The sequence below is a fragment of the Hemitrygon akajei genome, unplaced genomic scaffold, assembly GCF_048418815.1.
Source record: "Hemitrygon akajei unplaced genomic scaffold, sHemAka1.3 Scf000047, whole genome shotgun sequence".
Classification (NCBI taxonomy): Eukaryota; Metazoa; Chordata; class Chondrichthyes; order Myliobatiformes; family Dasyatidae; genus Hemitrygon; species Hemitrygon akajei.
In genome coordinates, this window is record NW_027331933.1 from 3,013,737 (window position 1) to 3,022,259 (window position 8,523).

The following is an 8,523-nucleotide window of genomic DNA, read 5'->3' on the forward strand; positions in this document are numbered from 1 at the left end:
TCCTGATTGAGAGTGGTTGTGGTTGCCCTCATATCAATCATAAATGGAACTGGATTTCCAGCAACTTGCAATATTACATTGGGCTCTTCCTGAGGGTTGGCACTCATGGTTGGAAGCATCTTCTTGTCAGTTTCTAAACGGGTTGTTGTCCCCACCTGTCCCTTGGTAGGTTTTTGTGAGAATATTCGCCTTTAATATTAGTTCCCTTCAGGGTTGATCAGGATTCGAAAGTTGGGTCCTAATGATATGTCAAAGCTTGTCACATTCGATTTCGGTCATTGTCAGGCCAATCCATATTATTTGTTTCAATCATGTTGGCTAACTTAGTTGGTAAGCATTGGAGCAGTAGGGCATTGAACTGGGGGGACAGATTCCCATCATTAAAGGCTTGATCTCCTGCAAAGGTGCCGTAGCAGGCCACAAATCGCTCTCAATAGTCTGGTCCTGATTCCCCAGGCTTAGGTTTGCATTCAGGTACTTTAGTGATGTTTACAGGTTGCTGGAGAGCCCTTTCCAATGCTTGAATGATCTGGTCCATCTGTTCATTCTCATTATGGTTTCCCGCCTGTAACTCCTGATAGGTTTGGTATCTCAATTCTGCCTTCCATTTCCACCCCTCAGCAGCTGAGAGAATCATGCAGCAGAGACCGAATAAATCTTGCGGAGTCGCATTAGACATTTGTGTAGTACTGTGGACACACTGAGCAAACTGTGCTGGTTTTTCTTTTCTATCTGGGGCCTGATTCATGATCATTATCATTTCTTGAGGCTTCCAGGGAGCATACACAGGAATCACTGAAGGGCTGTCCCTCCTCCTAGACCTAGCAGTTTGCTACTGCTGTTCAGGAGGATTTAAACTAATGTGGCAGGGGGATAGGAACAAGTGCAGAGAGATAGAGGGGTGCAAAATGAGAGTAGAAGCAAAAAGTAGTAAGGTGAAAAGTAAAAGTGGCAGGCAGTCAAATCCAGGGCAAAAATCAAAAAGGGCCACTTTTCAACATAATTGTATAAGGGCTAAGAGTGTTGTAAAAACAAGCCTGAAGGCTTTGTGTGTCAATGCAAGGAGCATTCGTAATAAGATGGATGATTTGAATGTGCAGATAGTTATTAATGAATATGATATAGTTGGAATCACAGAGACATGGCTGCAGGGTGACCAAGGATAGGAGCTCAACATCCAGGGATATTCAATATTCAGGAGGGATAGACAGGAAAGAAAAGGAGGTGGGGTAGCTTTGCTGGTTAGAGAAGAGATTAACGCAATAGAAAGGAAGGACATTAGCCTGGAGGATGTGCAATCGATATGGGTAGAGCTGCGTAACACTAAGGGGCATAAAACGCTGGTGGGAGTTGTGTACAGGCCACCTAACAGTAGTAGTGAAGTTGGGGATGGCATTAAACAGGAAATTAGAAATGCGTGCAAAAAAGGAACAGCAGTTATAATGGGTGACTTCAATCTACATATAGATTGGGTGAACCAAATTGGTAAGGGTGCTGAGGAAGAGGATTTCTTAGAATGTGTGCGGGATGGTTTTCTGAACCAACATGTCGAGGAACCAACTAGAGAGCAGGCCATTCTAGACTGGGTATTGAGCAATGAGGAAGGGTTAATTAGCAATCTTGTCAAGCGAGGCCTCTTGTGTAAGAGTGACCATAATATGGTGGATTATTTCATTAAGATGGTGAGTGACATAGTTAATTCAGAACCAAATGTTCTGAACTTAAAGAAGGGCAACTTTGAAGATATGAGACGTGAATTAGCTAAGACAGACTGGCAAATGATATTTAAAGGGTTGACGGTGGATAGAAACATAGAAAATAGGTGCAGGAGTAGGCCATTCGGGCCTTCGAGTCTGCACCGCCATTCAGTATGATCATGGCTGATCATCCAACTCAGAACCCTGTACCTGCTTTCTCTCCATACCCCCGATCCCTTTAGCCACAAGGGCCATATCTAAATACAGCCAATGAACTGGCCTCAACTGTTTCCTGTAGCAGAGAATTCCACAGATTCTCCACTCTCTGTGTGAAGAAGTTTTTCCTCATCTCGGTCCTAAAAGTCTTCCCCTTTAACCTTAAACTGTGACCCCTCGTTCTGGACTTCTCCAACATTGGAAACAATCTTCCTGCATCTAGCCTATCCAATCCCTTTAGAATTGTATACGTTTCAATAAGATCCCCCATCAATCTTCAAAATTCCAGTGAGTATAAGCCTAGTCGATCCAGTCTTTCTTCATGTGAAAGTCCTGCCATCCCAGGAGTCAATCTGGTGAACCTTCTTTGTACTCCCTCTGTGGCAAGAATGTCTTTCGTCAGTTTAGGGGACCAAAACTGCTCACTAGGTGCAGTCTCACCAAGGCCTTGTACAACTGCAGTAGAACCTCCCTGCTCCTGTACTCAAATCCTTTTGCTATGAATGCTAGCATACCTTTCGCCTTTTTCACCGCCTGCTGTACCTGCATGCCTCCCTTCAATGACTGGTGTACAATGACACCTAGGTCTCATTGCACCTCCCCTTTTCCTAATCGGCCACCGTTCAGATAATAATCTGTTTTCCTGTCCTTGCAACCAAAGTGAATAACCTTACATTTATCCACATTAAATTGCATCTGCCATGAATTTGCCCACTCACCTAACCTATCCAAGTCACCCTGCATCCTCTTAGCATCCTCCTCACAGCTAACACCGCCGCCCAGCTTGGTGTCATCCGCAAACTTGGAGATGCTGCATTTAATTCCCTCATCTAAATCATTAATATATATTGTAAGCAACTGGGGTCCCAGCACTGAGCATTGCGGTACCCCACTAGTCACTGCCTGCCATTCTGAAAAGGTCCCGTTTACTCCCACTCTTTGCTTCCTGTCTGCCAACTAATTCTCTATCCACATCAATACCATACCCCCAATACCGTGTGCTTTAAGTTTACACACTAATCTCCTGTGTGGGACCTTGTCAAAAGCCTTTTGAAAATCTAAATATACCACATCTACTGGCTCTCCCCTATCCACTCTACTAGTTACATCTTCAAAAAATTCTATAAGATTCGTCAGACATGACTTTCCTTTCACAAATCCATGCTGACTTTGTCCGATGATTTCACCTCTTTCCAAATGTGCTGTTATCACATCTTTGATAACCGACTCTAGCATTTTCCCCACCACCAACATCAGACTAACCGGTCTATAAATTCCCGGTTTTTCTCTCCCTCCTTTTTTAAAAAGTGGGGTTACATTAGCCACCCTCCAATCCTCAGGAACTAATCCAGAATCTAAGGAGTTTTGAAAAATTATCACTAATGCATCCACTATATATTGGGCTACTCTGGGATGCAGACCATCTGGCCCTGGGGATTTATCTGCCTTTAATCCCTTCAATTTACCTAACACCACTTCCCTACTAACATGTATTTCCCTCAGTTCCTCCATCTCACTAGACCCTTGGTCCCTTACTATTTCCGGAGGATTATTTATGTCCTCCTTAGTGAAGACAGAACCAAAGTAGTTATTCAGTTGGTCTGCCATGTCTTTGTTCCCTATGATCAATTCACCTGTTTCTGACTGGAAAGGTCCTTACATTTGACTTGACCAATCTTTCTCTTTTCACATATCTGTAAAAGCTTTTACAGTCAGTTTTTATGTTCCCTGCCAGCTTTCTCTCATAATCTTTTTTCCCTTTCCTATTTAAGCCCTTTGTCCTCCTGTACTGGTCTCTTAATTTCTCCCAGTCCTCAGGTGTGCCGCTTTTTTTTGCTAATTTATATGTTTCTTCTTTGGACTTGATACTATCTCTAATTTCCCTTGTCAGCCACGGGTGCACTACCTTCCCTGGTTTATTCTTTTGCCAAACTGGGATGAACATTTGTTGTAGTTCATCCATGCGATCTTTAAATGCTTGCCATTGCATATCCACCATCAACCCTTTAAGTATCATTTGGCAGTCTATCTTAGCTAATTCACGTCTCATACCTTCAAAGTTACCCTTCTTTAAGTTCAGAACCTTTGTTTCTGAATTAACTATGTCACTCTCCATCTTAATGAAGAATCCCACCATATTATGGTCACTCTTACCCAAGCCTCGCACGACAAGATTGCTAACAAATCCTTCCTCATTGCTCAATACCCAATGTGGAATGGCCTGCTCTCTAGTTGGTTCCTCAACATTCATATGCAATGGCAAGCATTTACAGATTGCATGGATGAACTACAACAAATGTTCATCCCAGTTTGGCAAAAGAATAAACCAGGGAAGGTAGTGCACCCGTGGCTGACAGGGGAAATTAGGGATAGTATCAAGTCCAAAGAAGAAACATACAAATTAGCCAGAAAAAGCGGCACACCTGAGGACTGGGAGAAATTCAGAGTCTAGCAGAGGAGGACAATGGGATTAATTAGGAAAGGGAAAAAAGATTATGAGAGAAAGCTGGCAGGGAACATAAAAACTGACTGTAAAAGCTTTTATAGATAAGTGAAAAGAAAATGATTAGTTAAGACAAATGTAGGTCCCTTACAGTTATAAACAGGTGAATTGGTCATAGGGAACAAGGACATGGCAGACCAATTCAATAACTACTTTAGTTCTGTCTTCACTAAGGAGGACATAAATAATCTTCCGGAAATATAGAGGACCGAGGGTCTAGTGAGATGGAGGAACTGAGGGAAATACATGTTAGTAGGGAAGTGGTGTTAGGAAAATTGAAGGGATTAAAGGCAAATAAATCCCCAGGGTAAGATGGTCTGCATCCCAGAGTGCTTAAGAAATTAGCCCAAGAATTAGTGATAATTTTTCAAAACTCCTTAGATTCTGGATTAGTTCCTGAGGATTGGAGGGTGGCTAATGTGACCTCACTTTTTTTAAAAATGAGGGAGAGAGAAACTGGGGAATTATAGACCGGTTAGCCTGACATCGGTGGTGGGGAAAATGCTAGAGTTGGTTGTGAAAATGTGATAACAGCACATTTGGAAAGAGGTGAAATAATCGGACAACGTCAGGATGGATTTGTGAAAGGAAAATCATGTCTGGCGAATCTTATAGAATTTTTTGAGGATGTAACTAGTCGAATGGATAAGGGAGAACAAGTGGATGTGGTATATTTGGATTTTCAAAAGGCTTTTGACAAGGTCCCACACAGGAGATTAGTGTGGAAACTTAAAGCACACAGTATTGGGGGTATGTTATTGATGTGGATAGAGAATTGGTTGGCAAACAGGAAGCAAAGAGTGGGAATAAATGGGACCTTTTCAGATTGGCAGGCAGTCATTAGTGGGGTACTGCAAGGCTCAGTGCTGGGATCCCAGTTGTTTACAATATATATTAATGACTTAGACGAGGGAATTAAATGCAGCATCTCCAAGTTTGCGGATGACACCAAGCTGGGCGGCAGTGTTAGCTGTGAAGATGCTAAGAGGATGCAGGGTGACTTGGATAGGTTAGGTGAGTAGGCATATTCATGGCAGATGCAACTTAATGTGGATAAATGTGAGGTTATTCACTTTGTTTGCAAGAACAGGAAAACAGATTATTATCTGAATGGCCGATTAGGAAAAGGGGAGGTGTAACGAGACCTGGGTGTCATTGTACACCAGTCATTGAAAGTGGGCATGCAGGTACAGCAGGCGGTGAAAAAGGCAAATGGTATGTTGGCATTCGTAGCAAGAGGATTTGAGTGCAGGAGCAGGGAGGTTCTACTGCTGTTGTACGAGGCCCAGGTGAGGCCACAGCCAGAGTACTGTATGCAGTTTTGGTTCCCTAATCTGAGGAAAGACATTCTTGCCATAGAGGGAGTACAAAGAAGGTTCAACAGATTGATTCCTGGAATGGCAGGACTTTCATATGAAGAAAGACTGGATCGACAAGGCTTATATTCGCTGGAATTTAGAAGACTGAGGGGGGATCTTATTGAAATGTATAAAATTCTAAAGGGATTGGACAGGCTAGATACAGGAAGATTGTTTCCGATGTTGGGGGAGTCCAGAGCGAGGGGTCACAGTTTAAGGATAAAGGGGAAGCCTTTTAGGACCAAGATGAGGAAAAACTTCTTCACACACAGAGTGGTGAATCTGTGGAATTCTCTGCCACAGGAAACAGTTGAGGCCGGTTCATTGGCTATATTTAAGAGGGAGTTAGATATGGCCCTTGTGGCTAAAGGGATCAGGGGTATGGAGTGAAAGCAGGTACAGGGTTCTGAGTTGGATGATCAGGCATTATCATACTGAATGGCAGTGCAGGCTTGAAGGGCCTAATGGCCTACTCCTGCACTTATTTTCTATGTTTCTATGTGTAGAAAATTAAAATCTCCCACAATCACAACCTTGTGCTTACTACAAATATCTGCTATCTCCTTACAAATTTCCTTCTCCAATTCTCGCTCCCAATCAGGTGGTTTATAATACACCCCTATAAGTGTTACTATACCTTCCCCATTCCTCAATTCCACCCAAATAGGCTCCCTAAATGAGCCCTGTAATCTATCCTGTCAAAGCACCGCTGTAATATTTTCTCGGACAAGCATTGCAATACCTCCCCCTCTTGCCCTTCTGATTCTATCACACCAGAAGCAACGAAATCCAGGAATATTTAGTTGCCAATCACACCCCTCCTGCAACCATGTTTCACTAATAGATACAACATCATATTTCCAGTTATCAATCCATACTCTAAGCTCATCCACCTTTCTTACAATGCTCCTCGCATTAAAATAGATGCATTCAAGAAACTTTCCACCTCTTCCTCTCTGTTTATCCCTAACGGTGCAAATAACTTTATTATCTCTTTTTTTCCCTTCTCCCCTACATCTTCGGTCTGAGCGCTCCTACATCAGGGAGGGAGTTCAAATCATCTGTGTGTTAAAAGTTTAGCCATCATGGTGACTGAAGGCAGCTGCAGGTTCATGAGGGACTGTTACTGTCAGATTCTGCAGTTCTTGCGGCTGCTCATCGCACCCAGGACTGAACCCTGGTCAGTGAGCATTGGAGGAGTCCGTTCTGCTGATGTTAGCCTTAAACTAGTCTGGTGTTTAATATTGTGGATCTGTGAAAGATAAATCAGTTCTGTATCAAATCCCATGTCTCAGGTACTTACTGTCTCTACCACACTCACAATGTACACTAGGAAGGCCACTCGGCCCATCTGGTTCCTGCCCAAGTTTCTGTTCCATATCAGTATATCAAAATCTCTCCCTGCCATTCCCCTCACTCTCCCTGAGATGACAGGTTGCAGCTAGTCACCACTCCGTGGGATAGGAGATTTCCCATGAATTTCATGGAAACATATAAATGCACAACACATTACAGATGCTTTGTCCCACATTGCTGTGCCGACCATGTATCTTACTCTAGAAACTGCTCAGAATTACTCTACCACATAGCCACCCATTTTCCTAAGCTCCATGTACCTATCTGAGAGTCTCTTAAAAGACCCTATTGTATCCGCCTCTACCACTGTTGCTGGTGGTGCATTCCACACACACACCACTCTTTGCTTAAAAAACTTAGCTCTGACATCTCCTCTGTACTTACTTCCAGGCAGCTTAAACCTATTCCCCCTCGTGTTAGCCATTTCAGCCCTGGGGGAAAAGCCTCTGGCTATCCACACGACCAATGCCTCTCATCATCTTAGACACCCGCATGATTTTCTCCAGGGTGAATAAGACGATGAGCTGACTGTGGTTTTGACGTTCTCTCTCTCTCCCTCTCTCTCTCTCTCCTTGTGTCTGACGTCACAGCCCCGCCTCACTCAGGCACTTAAAGCGACACTCACAGTAAATGAACCCGCGGTCTCGCAACACAATGCACATCTAAAGCCTGACAGCAGACCAGTGAGTAAATCTTTGATGGTGCAGAGTCAGAAACCAATGAGTTGCCAGACTGAGTCAGGGCTTTGGGGCTCCAGAGAGAGATGGGGTCTAGAGTTTATGCGGAGGAGGAGGAATCAGACCAGCAGGATGTGGCTACAAAAGGAAGGTCAGAAACATTTGTAAACTGGTTGACTGAAAAAAAGGTGGTTAATTTCAGGCAGCAAATGTGGAGAGGAATAAAAAGACAATGTTTAGGCCAAGCCCCTTCAGCATGCCTAGCCTGTGTACTCCGATGCTTAGTTGCTGTCTGAATTGCAGAGTTCCTCCAGCGTTTTGTGTGTGTGCATCTCTGTATTTCCAGCAACTGCAGAATCTCCTGTGTTTTATAACTGCATTTTACTTTGGCATTAGATACACGTTGATATTGAGTATATTGTTTATGGGAGCCGCTTTCTGCATTAAAACAGCTGTAATTTTTTTCTATACACACTATAAAAAAAATGAGGTATGGACATTGAACAGGTGCTTGCAGAAATGGTTAATGGCACCATGATTACCCATAGGGCCATGCATTAAAAATTTCGCCAGCGCTGAAGCGCCAATGAAATGCGCAGCCGTCAGCCTGAGGACGTCCCTGAGTTTCACGCATGCACGCAGTACACTGAAGGCCTTGAAAATGTCGGGTGCAGGTAAGAGCGATTCTCCATGTTTTTATCTTAAACACCAAATTC